Source organism: Oreochromis aureus, linkage group 3, assembly GCF_013358895.1.
Source record: "Oreochromis aureus strain Israel breed Guangdong linkage group 3, ZZ_aureus, whole genome shotgun sequence".
NCBI classification, from domain to species: domain Eukaryota; kingdom Metazoa; phylum Chordata; class Actinopteri; order Cichliformes; family Cichlidae; genus Oreochromis; species Oreochromis aureus.
The window spans coordinates 132,887,451-132,901,419 of record NC_052944.1 but is presented as its reverse complement, the minus strand read 5'-3'; the positions used below and the strand labels follow the sequence as shown (position 1 = coordinate 132,901,419).

The 13,969-nt window shown below is 42.0% G+C and overlaps 1 pseudogene; it reads left to right on the top strand.

The window, feature by feature from the left end:
• Window positions 1-5,195: 5,195 nt before the first annotated feature.
• On the top strand, window positions 5,196-9,754 carry LOC120438464 (annotated as a pseudogene).
• Window positions 9,755-13,969: the final 4,215 nt, after the last annotated feature.

Below are 13,969 nucleotides of genomic sequence, written 5' to 3'. Positions count from 1 at the left end.
GCTCCACACCTGCCTGAGAAGGACCGTGGGTCAAAGCAGACTCCAGCACCTGGCTGTGATGTCAGTTGAGAAAGAGATGCTTGAGAGACTTGACCACCAAAATGTGAGAGATTTACCAACTCAAGGTGAGGCAACATAGGATAAAAGAAAAGAAAAAAATCTGCAGGGCCATAGTAGTATCTGCAGTAAAGATCTTTTCATACATTGTATACATTGTACCATAGGCCACGGTGTCTCCATTTTTCTAATTTTTTAATAATATGTTGTACATTTCAAGGACTCTTCTATTTTTGGAGTGTATTTTTATGTATCTGTATTATATTACACATACACTTTAAAAGTGAATCTCTGTCCAAAAAATGCACTCAGTTTACTTTTTACTCACTATGAGCATCATTCATTATTCTCCCGCAGTAATTAAGGTTATAATATGTTTGTTTTTTTTAAATTCCAATCCATTCTTCTTTAGCAGTATTTAAATAACCTTTATCAGATTTGATGGTTTTGTTACAGACTTTTCACAAAAGTGTTTTGCTTTTCTTTCACAAATGTGGGATTAAATTGTGTTAAAATGTACAAAACAGTGATGTCATGTTTTGTGACGAGGACCCAGGCACAGAGAGACTTGATGAATTTAAGACTCTTATGATTTGATAAAGAAATTTGCAGATTTGCACAGAGATGGTAAAATTATGATGACTGATAACGGAGATGAAGACAACAGACGATGAGGACAGGGAGGAACAGAGGTTTAAATGCACCAAGGAGACAGTCAGAGGGAACTTGGGACAACTGGAGACATTTAAGGATGCAGGGACTAACAGAGACAGGGAAGAAGTCTCATCGTGACGAGTAAAGTTTACCTTGCCTGGCTGGGCAGCTCTCTGGGTGGTCAGCACCCCCAAAGCTTTGATCCTAGAATCGCCCCTGGTCATGATTAATATTCACAATAAAAATATTAGCCGAACATGTCTGTATGTGTTTCATAGTGTCGAATAACCTTTGTACAGTTAAACCTAGCAGTTACTACATGACGGAAACACCAACGTTATTTCTTTTAATAAAGTTTGTGTTTATACACAGGTCACTTAATCAGATTTATTTGCTCTCTGTCCTCCTTAAACATGTTTTTAATGTTAGTTATAATTCAGAATTGGCGAATGAAACCCGTATGACACATACGAACATCAGGAAATAAAAACCCGATAAATATAACCTCAGTAAATGAATAGTAAAGGGTAAATGGCCTGTATTTGTATAGCGCTTTACCTAAATGAAGTCAGTGTACAGCGGAGGTTATGGCAGCTGAGTACTGGGGCCTGCGCTTTGTTGGCGGTAATAACAGCTTGATTGCTTTGGAGGCGAGCAGGTCTATCCTATGCTTTGCTGTGAGACTGGGCAGACATCTCGAAATCATCGAAGCACTTTTGCAAAGAGGCTGTATCTTGACAAACCGACCAGATATCTGAGGATTAAACCACTACATTCTCGGCTAAAAAATATTAAAAGTGTATTTGGTGACACACAAACAGGTTTTTTCAAAGTTCAGTTCGGTTAGTTTCAACATGCCGGTTGTTTTGTGCTAAAAACAATGGCCACCAGGCCAAAGTAATGGTTTTGACTTGATCAGCGTTAACCCCGCCCCCTGGGTTTCATGGGTGAGGCTGACAGATAAAATAAATTCATGGTGAGATCTGAAGGACTCAAGTGTGCCAAAATGAATGAATTAAATACACCATTAAATAATTATTTAAATGTGGCAATAATTAATTTAAGTGTGGAAATAAATAAATAATTAATTCAATATGTCAAAAATATTTATTTAATAAATTATTTCCAATTTTAATTAATTATTGCCACATTTAATTAATTATTTAATGGTGTATTTAATTAATTCATTATGGCAGTCTTAACATTCCACACTGTGATGCTCACACCTCTGATGAAGTCTCACAGTATCAGCTTCGTTTTTATACATATAAAATATGCATATGTACTTATAAATGATTAGAGTTATAATATTTCTGACTGTCTGAGTCCAAACTGAATTGAATCAGTGACGATACAGCCCTGGTCCTTTGGGCTGTTTGGTGAAAGTGTGATCATGTTCCCCCACCCTGATTTAAATATGGGCTGTGTCTTGTAGTGAACAAACGATGGGTTGTTGTGACAGCTTGATTCACAAAATGGGGGTGAAAACAGTCTTTCTATTAATGACGTAAAAAAAAGAAAACAATATGGTATTAAGAGCCTTGAGGAACTGGTCTTTTCAAAGGAGTCCTTCAGTGCTGTTCATTACACAACAAAGACACACATGTGGTTGTTGCTATGTCACCTTAAGGCAGGGGTGTCCAACAACAGGCCTCAAGGGCCTGCAGGTTTTAGATCTCACCCTGGGTCAACACACCTGAATCGCATGATTAGTTCATTACCAGGCCTCTGGAGAACTTCAAGACATGTTGAGGAGGTAATTTAACCATTTAAATCAGCTGTGCTGGATCAAGGACACATCTAAAACCAACACATCTGACCTGCAGTCAAGCTATTTTATTACTGCATGCAGGAGAACAACACACACATTAAAACTTAACAAGTTGACAGTCATGAGAGCTCTAACCTTGGGGCGTTGCAGCGTCCCTTTTATACCCTCACACACACACACACACACACACACACGCAGAGACTCTCTGTATCTTTTCAGTAACAACAGTCTTTTGTCTCACCCACTGTGATTGGTTTAGATCAGCTGATTTCAACCTGCACACTGAGAAAGTCTACTGGAGCCCTCAGTAGAAATGATTGTGAGTCTGATTCTTTTCCCCACACTGAGCCATTCCAGCTGATGTTAGGCATCCTCCACCTGCTGAATCCACTTCAGCCTTAACAATAGAGAAAACTGAACAGAGAAATATTTGGATTTTCCCTCTTTATCTCTGCTCAGGTTCTACTTGTCTGATTCAAGCTTAGAATATTTGTTAGAATTCAAATTTAGGTTGAAATAAAGTGAATGATATTCTTTTATTAGTACACTGATGTAGTACATGGTTCAGTTAGCTTTGTATAAACATATGTGTTAGAAATGTTCTTCAGTCAGCTCTTTTTACTTTCTTACATTTCACCAGTGTTGGGCAAGTTACTTTGAAAAAGTAATTAATTATAGTTACTAGTTACTTTTTTGAAGAAGTAAATGAGTTAGTAACTGAGTTACAATATTCTAAAAGTAATTAATTATAGTTACTAGTTACTTTTTTGAAGAAGTAAATGAGTTAGTAACTGAGTTACAATATTCTAAAAGTAATTAATTACTAAGTAAGTAACTAAGTAACTATTGCGTTACTTAATGATGATGTTTGGTTTCATCCTTTTCAGCACAACCTCACGTGTCTAAATTTACAGTTATGTTTTCATTTTCACATACCGTATTAACGCAATTGATCTAAAATCAGACAAAAAACATAAAATCAGAGTAGAAAAAGTTATATTTTTTACTGTAACAACCACAAACATGTTTATTGAATCATATTTCATAACTTTAAATGCAAATATAAATTGTCAGTTTTAAAATCCTATGCACAAGTTTTGCAAACAAAGTTTGCAAACAAATAACAAAAAGTTATTTGCAGTCATTTACCTTTACCTTGATTTTTAAATAACCATTTCAAACTATTTACAGAACAATCAGGTGTTTTGCATTCAATAAGATGCTGTGTCAATAAGATTACTGTGTGAATCAAGATTCAAGATTCAAGAGCTTTATTTTCAGTACAGTAGTATACACAGTATACAGTGTACCGAAATGCTGTTTCACCCTGAGCCCCCCATGGTGCATTTATAAATATATAAAGGATATATCTCCAAGAGATATAAAACTAGGAATTACAAATAAGTAAAATGCTAAGTTTTGATAAAAATTAAGGGATAAAAAGGTACTAATTACTAACTATACAATTCTATACAATACTATAATGGTAACTATACAATATTAACTGTACGATAAAGAAAGATAAACAAAGACATTGAATACCAGTTTCAAGTTATTATCAGGATATTATTGACGAGACATGACAAAGATGTGCAAAATGTGCAAATATAATATAATTTGGATGTGTGTTCAGTAACTTTGTGACTGAGTGTGCAAATAAGCATATTGTTCCCAGGACCAGTTTGAAGCGGATTTGTGAAAGTTCTTGTTGTTTTTGAGTCTTTTGATGAGTACTGTAAGGTGTTTGTAGAGGTGCATGTGTATGTCAGTCCTTTTGTGGTAGTGAGTTCAGGGCTCTGACTGCTTGGGGGAAGAAGCTCTTGCAGTGTCTGCAGTGTCTGGTCGTTACAGTTTTAATGCTGTGAAACCGTCTGCCAGATGGAAGGAGGGAGAACAGTGCATGCGAGGGGTGGAAAGTGTCTTTCACTATGCTGTTTGCACGTCGGATGATGTGTCTGTCATAGAGTTGGGAGATGGATGTGAGAGGGCTTCCAATGATCCTCTCTGCTGTCCTCACAATCCACTGCAAAGACTTCTTTTCAGCGAGGGTGCAGTTCCCGTACCAGATAGCGATGTAGCAACAGAGGACGCTCTCACTGGTTCCCCGGTAAAATGGTATGAGGATAGGAGGAGGGAGACTGGCCTTCTTCAGTTTCCTAAGAAAGTGAAGACGTTGTTGGGCTTTCTTCATGATGGTGGTGGTGTTCAGGAACTTCACACTGTTGACCATCTCAACAGCAGATCCGTTGATGTGCAGTGGGGTGTGGGCCATTGAGGTCTTCCTGAAGTTAACAACCATCTCTTTAGTCTTCTGAACATTTAGAGACAGGTTGTTATTCTGACACCAGTCCACCAGGTGTTGTACCTCCCCTCTGTATTCAGACTCATTGTTGTTGATGATGAGACCCACAATAAGGGCTGGGCTAAGCACACAGCCCTGCGGCAATCCTGTACTCAGTCTGACGACTTTGGAGGTTTTATTTCCTATAAAGACAGACTGGGGCCTGTCAGTTAGGAAGTCCAAGATCCAATTGCAGAGGGAGGTGTTTATTTTAATCCACACACCACTCCTCACTTCTCCCACCCGCTGCACAAAGTCACTGAGTACAGACTGGCTAAATCCTGTAAAGGAAGAGACAGGAAGAGGCGGAGCAAAAATGAGAAGTTCAGTGTCATTTTCCAGAAGTGAAAGTGTGAGAGAGCAGCGGCAGAACTGGAGTCGAGCCCTGTTTGTTTCTAAAAGAAAATTCAGGGGAGTCCATCAGGTTTCTCTCAGCAACAGTGGTGAGTGCAGCTGATCACACTTCCTGTTTCTACACAAATCTTCACTCTGTTCACTTCATGCTGACTCATCACAGTCACATTGCTTCCATAGAAATCTGCTCATGTAACCACAGATCCACTGTACACTGTTTAAAAAAAACATCTTAAAAAAACGGTAATATTCCGGCAGCTGGGGCGCCAAAATACTACCGTAAAATAACAGAAAATAACTTCCTCATAAAAATACGGTTACTTCCAGTAATGACAATACAGTTTTTTGCGCTAATTTTACATGGGATCTTGCCTTTTCAAGTGATTTTAAACATTAAATTAGGAACATGTTAATGTGATTAAACAATGAAATTATCTATAAATAGGAAAAAAAAATCCTAAAAAAACAGTAATATTCCGGCAGCTGGGGCGCCAAAATACTACCGTAAAATAACAGAAAATAACTTTCTCATAAAAATACAGTTATTTTCAGTAATGAAAATAGAGTTTGTTGCGCTAATTTTACATGGGATTCTGCCTTTTCCAAACACTTTTAGACATTAAATTAGGAACATTTTATCATGATTAAACAATGAAATTACCTATAAACAAGGTCAATGAATGTGGCAATATGAATAATAATACGTAAATGTACAGAAATATACAGTTAACAGTTTGTTTAAATAATAATGGATTGCATGCCCTGGGACAGAGGCCTGCTGCCAGTAGGTGAAGAGTCTTGACCAAGGACACAACGACCGAGAGTATCTGAGCCGGGGCTCGAACCGGCAACCTTCTGATCACAAGGCGAACTGCCAACTCTTGAGCCACGATCGCCCTAAATAGTAGTGATCTCCCTGATCCCTGATGAACTGATCTCCTATTGGAGCTCAGTCTGGGGAGTTATTTTTTTCTCCTTATCTTTCCTCATGTGGTGCTTTTTCCATTGTTATACCTCTCTGACGTGTCTTCCCCATGTGATGTTTTTGTGTAATGTATGTATGGTCGGACGGAAAGATGGCGCCGCCATTGCATGCAATAGCAGCCTTAACATGAAATTTCCCGCTTGTGGGACTAATAAAGGTATCTTATCTTATCTCATCTTATCTCATCTCATCTCATCTTATCTTATCTCATCTCATCTCATCTCATCTCATCTTATCTCATCTCATCTTATCTTATCTTATTTTGGTCAGTACTTAAAAAAGTCATTCAAACATTTTACAAGGAGGGATTATCTCACTTGAACATTTTATTTGTACTGTATAATCTGCAGGTTCTGACACAAATCTGCAACTATCCTTTGAAGCACCGCTCCTCTAAAACAGCAATAACGATAATTATTAGGCCATATGTAAATAACTTTATAACTTAAAGCAAAATTGGGAAACGTAAAGTCTGAAACAGTCAAACAATACTGTTTGCTCTGGGTCTAAACAGAGCGCGTTGTGTGTGATGTCTGCTTTTGCTCATGCGTGCCGCTTTGAGCGTTCACACTAGAGTACATTTGCTGTCACATTTTATTTGTCGTGTGAACAAGCAGACATAAAAATCAAAATCAAAAAATCGGAATTGGCCATTCAGACCTGCAGTGTGAACGTAGCCTTTGTGTATCCTGTAAGAGTCACAGATGTTCCTAAATCATTCGGGAAAACAGTCGATGCTTCACGTTCTAACTTTGTGTGGAAACATAAATCTCATTATTTAAACAGATGTGGACTAAATCATCGTGATAATCAAGTGTTTAAATATGTTAGAGTTCTATACATCAGCTGTAATATTCAAGCTGAACTGGATCAAACATGTCATCAGACACAAACATAGATGATGGTGTTTAATCCCAAAGCTTATTTAAACAAACTGGAGGACAGAATTCCTCCTTAAATGTGATTTTGATCTCAATAAAATTCACTTATCTCATTTTCACACACAGGCTTTATCATGTTGGCTTCTTCTCTACAAACATAAATCTTCGATTTGGACAAACAAATATATGAAATACAAAAATAAATAAAATTTTTCTGAGAAATGGATCCAGAATAATGTGAATGATGTATCCCAGCGAGTGACTGGAAAAGGTCATCTTCTTCCATATCCTGAGTTTGTGAGGAGCTGTGATGTTCCAGTATCTCTGAGAGAAAACAGGACAGTTTTAATGATGGCACAAATGGACCAAATATACAGACACCACTGAATAAACATGTTCTCATAAATGCCATTAATATACTGGATCAAACATTTAATAACACATTTCTGAGGTATATGATTCATTGTCCTGCAACTCCTCAATGTCAGTTCTATTGGAACAGTCACTTTATAATATTAATGGCTCCTTGATATGGACTTACAATAAGAAGTATTTAGTCACTAAGAAGGTCGAGGACGTTTACTTCACAATAATTCATGGAATATATCCAACAAACCAATTTATTCAAATATAGAAATGACCTGGATGAATCTTGGACCTTCTGTAAAACAGTCGGAGACACAATTTCAACGACAATTTTAACGACTGTATTTATGTTCATCCCCAAAAGTTGATTCTGTTCATCTGGACGCTGCACTGTACAGCAGACACTACGTTGTTCAGTTTGTGTTTGGGATGAACCAGTTTGTGTCTGAGTGTGTTGCTGGGTCTCCACCAGTTACTCTTAGAACTGAAGAAGCTTCTCTGATGAAACGTCTTCAAGAAACTTAAAGAAGTCCTGACACTTTTCTTTCCAAGCTCCTCAGACTACTGATGCTTGCTTCTCTTTTTAAAATGAAATTTAAAGTGAATTTTGAATAAAATGTTTCTTTTCTTTCTCCCTCAGAGTGCAGACATGTCTGCTGCCAGCAATCTGCGATCTGAAGATCAGTTTCTGTGCTCCATCTGTCTGGATGTGTTCACTGATCCAGTCACTACATCATGTGGACACAACTTCTGCAAAAACTGCATATCTCAGCACTGGGACATGAATGTCATGTATCAGTGTCCCATGTGTAAAGAGACTTTCTGCACTAGACCTCAGCTGAGGGTCAACACCTTCATCTCTGAGATGGTTGCTCAGTTCAGACATGAAGCTCAGCAGAAAGCCAGCAGCAGCAGCTCAGAGCAACAAGCTGCCAAACCAGGAGAAGTTCCCTGTGACTTCTGCACTGGAACCAAACTGAAGGCCCTGAAGTCCTGCCTGGTGTGTCAGACCTCCTACTGTCAGACTCACCTGGAGCCTCATCTGACAGTGAAACGTCTGAAAAGACATCAACTGATTGATGCTGTGGAGAACCTGGAAGGCAGGATGTGTACGAAGCACGATAAACTTCTGGAGCTGTTCTGTAAGACCGACCAGACATGTGTCTGCATGCTCTGCTCTGTTTTAGAGCACAAGAACCACGAGTTTGTTCCTCTGAGAGAAGAATATGAAGGAAAGAAGGCAGAGCTGGAGAAGACAGAGGCTGAGATTCAGCAGATGATCCAGAAGAGACGACTGAAGATTCAGGAGGTCAAAGAGTCGGTGAAGATGAGTAAAGATGCTGCAGACAGACAGAAAGCAGAAGGTGTTCAGGTCTTCACTGCTCTGAAGGAGTCTGTTGAGAGACGCCTGAAGGAGCTCATGAAGGAGATCGAAGACAAACAGGAAGCTACAGAGAAACAGGCTGAAGGTCTCATCAAAGATCTGGAACAGGAAATCTCTGAGCTGATGGAGAGAAGCTCTGAGGTGGAGCAGCTCTCACACTCTGAAGACCACCTCCACCTCCTCCAAAGCTTCTCCTCCCTGAAAGCTGCTCCACCCACCAAGGACTGGACAGAGGTCAGAGTCCGTCCACCATCATATGAGGGGACTGTGGTGAGAGCTGTGGCTCAGCTGGAGGAGACAGTCTGGAAACTCATGAAGAAGAAGCTGTTTGAGGCTGAGCTGCAGAGGGTCCAGCAGCATGAGGTGGATGTGACTCTGGATCCTGATACAGCTCATCCTGAACTCATCCTGTCTGATGATGGAAAACAAGTGTATCATAGTGATGTGAGGAAGAATCTTCCAAACAACCCAGAGAGATTTTCTGACTGTGTTATGGTTTTAGGAGAGCAGAGTTTCTCTTCAGGCAGATTTTACTTTGAGGTTCAGGTTAAAGGAAAGACTGAGTGGGCTTTAGGAGTGGCCACAGAGTCAATCAACAGGAAGGAATAATCAGATTGAGACCTCAGGATGGTTTCTGGACTGTGTGGCTGAGAAAAGGAAATGAGTACAAAGCTCTTGCTGGTCCTTCAGTCCATCTCTGTCTTCATCCTGGTCCTGAGAAGGTGGGGTGTTTGTGGATTATGAGGAGGGTCTGGTCTCCTTTTATGATGTAGGTGCTGCAGCTCTGATCTACTCCTTTACTGGCTGCTCCTTCACTCACAAACTCCACCCATACTTCAGTCCCAGTCTGAATGATGGTGGTAAAAACTCTGCACCTCTGATCATCTGTCCTGTCAGTAACATTAATCTATCCCTGATTTCATTGGAAGAACCACTTGATTTCTATTCTGATTCTGATTGAAGGAACAAATGAACATATTGAGTGTAAATCCTCTACAGTCTCCATGTTTCTATAGAATCTGATTATCAGGACTCTGATTCACACTTTGATTCTCATGGAGTTTGATGCAAACAGAAGAAAAGTTGAATCAGGAAATGTTCCCACTGATGGAGACTCAAGCTGAAGAGCAAATATCAGAGAATAAATGTCCAAAAGCTTCATTTCACAATAAAGTTTGTTAAATGCTTTGAGTGAATCATGTGTTGATTTGAACAGAAGAAGGGTTGAAGGGTCCCACAAGAAAAGTTGAATGAGGAAATGTTCCCACTGATGGAGACTCGAGCTGAAGAGCAAATATCAGAGAATAAATGTCAGAATAAAGTTTGTTCAATGCTTTGAGTGAATCCAGACTCATGTGTGGCTGTTATACGGAGCATCAGAGTCCAGCTGAGTTATGTTGGATACAAACTGGTTATTTTGGCTCTGTGAGGATTTTTGTTCACTGAAAACGAATAAGATAGATAATATTCAAAGAACTCTGTAGAGATTCATACATCCATGTTCTCCACCTGGAGGTGTGGAGGAGAAAGGAGCAGGTGGAGCACAGACTGTTGCATTCTTCCAGTCACATCATTTTGATGTGATGATTATATTTCCATGTTCTGATGATTTGGTTTAAAGATAAACAGAGAGTTGGGGAATGGCTGCAATCACAGAATGAATAGGATGCTAAAGCTGAGCTATCATTAAAAATGTTTACATGTGATTTTGCTTTAAAGAATATAGTGTGTGTGGCTCCTGACAGCTTCAGTCTCTGTTAGTCTACCTGTTGAACCCAGACACAACTTTTCCCCCTGAGGCAACGATCACGCAAAAACACAAAGAACAGCTGCAGTCACACACACACACACACACACACACACACACACACACACACACACACACACACACACACACACACACACACACCAAGCTCACTCACACACGATTGTGCGATCCCTTTCGGTCTGAACTCTCAAAACACACAAACAAACCCATTAAACACCTGTAACTCTATCAATGTCGAACTGTTGAACAACACTTTACTGTTTTTTTATTTTTTAAGGGAGAATTCCTCCTTCAGTAACACTACCAGTGACTACGGCGGTTTGGGCTCAGTAACAATATACTGAAATATACCTTTTTTTTTCTTTATGCCGTACAAACTATTTCAAAGAGCTTTGACCACAACATCTTTGGGATTTGCAGTGCTTTTCCCCCAATCGGTTATTCCGCTTGTTTTATCTAATTTAACCCATTAACAAAGGCTTAAAATGTAACTCTTAACATAATTTCCATCCATCCATCCATCCATCCATCTTCTTCCGCTTTATCTGGGGCCAGGTCGCGGGGGCAGCAGCACAAGCAGAGAAGCCTCCTCTAGCTTATCTGGGGGAACACCAAGGCGTTCCCAGGCTAGCCGAGACATATAATCTCTCCAGCGTGTCCTGGGTCTGCCCCGGGGCCTCCTCCCGGTGGGACATGCCTGGAACACCTCACCCAGGAGGCGCCAGATGCCTGAACCACCTCAGATGCCCGAACCACCTCAACTGGCTCCTTTCGATGTGGAGGAGCAGCGGTTCTACTCTGAGCCCCTCCCGGATGGCTGAACTCCTCACCCTATCTCTAAGGGAGAGGCCAGCAACGCTCGGAGGAAGCTCATTTCCACCGCTTGTATCAATGATCTCGTTCTTTCGGTCACTACCCAAAGCACGTGGCCATAGGTGAGGTAGGGACATAGATCGACTGGTAAATTGAGAGCATCGCTTTTACGCTCAGCTCTCTCTTCACCACGACGGACCGGTGCAGCATCTGCATCACTGCGGCCAGAGCACCAATCCGTCTGTCGATTTCCAGCTCCCTTCTCACGTCACTTCACGTCACAAGACCCAGAGATACTTAAACTCCTCCACTTGGGGCAGGAAATCATCCCCGACCCGAAGTGGGCACTCCACCCTTTTCTGGCTGAGAACCATGGCCTTAGATTTGGAGGTGCTGATCCTCATTCCCGCTGCTTCACACTCGGCTGTGAACCGTTCCAGTGCGAGCTGGAGGCCATCACCCGATGAAGCCAACAGAACCACAGCATCCGCGAAAAGCAGAGATGAGATTCTGAGGCCACCCATGTGAAAGCCCTCTGCCATTTGGCTGCACCTAGAAATCCTGTCCATAAAAATTATGACCAGATTCGGTGACAAAGGGCAGCCCTGGCGGAGCCCATCACCCGCCGAACGAGTCCGACTTATTGCCGGCAATGCAAACCAAGCTCTTCATGACGGTTGTATAGGGATCGAATGGCCTGTAGCAATGGGCCAGACACCCCATACTCCCCGTATCACCTCCCACAGGACACCCCGAGGGACACGGTCGAATGCCTTCTCCAAGTCGACAAAACACACGTAGACTGGTTGGACAAACTCCCGTGCGCCTCAAGTATCCTTCAGAGGATTTAGAGCTGGTCCAGTGTTCGCGACCAGGACGAAAACCGCATTGTTCCTCCTGTATCTGAGGCTTGACTAGCAGACAAACTCTCCTTTCCAGCAGCCTGGCATTGACTTTCCCAGGGAGGCTGAGGAGTGTGGTCCCCCTGTAGTTGGAACACAACCTCCGGTCCCCCTTCTTTAAAATGGAGACCACCTCCCTGGTCTGCCAGTCCAGGGGTACTGCCCCTGATCTCCACGCAACGTTGTAGAGGCATGTCAGCCAGGACAGCCCTACAACATCCAGAGCCTACAGGAACTCTGCCACCAAGGAGTTGTTTAACTGCCTCAGTGACCTAGCTCCTAGCGATTGACGTGTCATCCCCTCATCCCCAGACTTTGCTTCCTCCTCGGAAGCCATGTCAGTGGGATTAAGGAGGTCCTCAGTATTCCTTCCACCGCCCGACAATTTTCTCAATCGAAGTCAGCAGCTCCGCCAGCACTATACACAGTGCAGGTAGAGCACTGCTTTCCCCTCCTGAGACGCCTGACGGTTTGCCAGAATCTCTTCAAGGCGGTCCGAAAGTCTTTTTACATGGCTTCTCCGAACTCCACCCACACCCGAGTTTTTGCTTCACCCATTCCGCTTGGCCTGTCGGTACCTGTCAGCTGCCTCCAAGTCCCACAGGCTAACCAAGCCCGATAGGACTCCTTCTTCAGCCTGGTGGCTCCCTTCACCTCTGGTGTCCACCATTTGGTTCGGGGGTTACCACCATGACAGACACCAACCACCTTGCGGCCACAGTTCAATGCAGCAGCTTCGGCAATGGAGATGCTGAACATGGTCCATTCGGACTAAATGTCCCCAGTCTCCCTCGGAATGCTGTTGAAGCTCTGCCAGAGGTGTGCGTTGAAGATTTCATGGACTGGGGCCTCTGCTAGGTTTTCCCAGCACACCCTCACTCACGCGCTTAGGTGCACCGGGTCTGTCCAGCGTCCTCCCCGCAACCTGATCAAACTCACCACCAGCTGGTGATCAGTTGACAGCTCAGCCCCTCTCTTTACCCGAGTGTCCAGAACATATGGTCGCATGTCTGGTGATACGATTACAAAATCGATCATCGACCTGCTGCCTAGAGCGTCCTGGTGCCATGTGCACTTATGGACACTCTTATGTTTGAACAAGGTGTTTGTTATGGCCAAACCTGCGGGAGGATGGGCCCATATCCCCTTTTCGGGCTGTGCCTGGCCGGGCCCCATCGACTAAGGCCCGCCCACGACGCCGCTCGCCCTCGACCCCGATAACCCTGTCCCTGCCTGGGATAGGGTTGCAGGGGCCCTTATGAGGATGTTTTCCTCATAAGGGTCTTCTGAATCGCTCTTTGTCTGGTCCCTTACCTGGGACTAATTTGCCATGGGAGACCCTACCAGGAGGCAAAAGCCCCGGACAACATAGCCCCTGGGATCCCTGGGACAGACAAACCCTCCACCACGATAAGGTAGCAATTCACAGAGGGTAACCTAATTTAAACCTGTTTAAATTAAAAGTATGAGTTAATGAGAAAATAACCTAATTCAAACGTGTTTAATTTCTCATTAACTCATACTTTTAATTTCTTTCTTTCTTTAATGTATTATTTCTTTATCTTTGTTTAATTTTGCCAATCTTATCTGTTTAACCTGTTTAATCTGACCTTTGACATATTAATTTCAACTTAACTGTACTCTTGTTTTGACCTTTGACCTATTTATTCCTTATAACCAAAAAAAAAAAAAA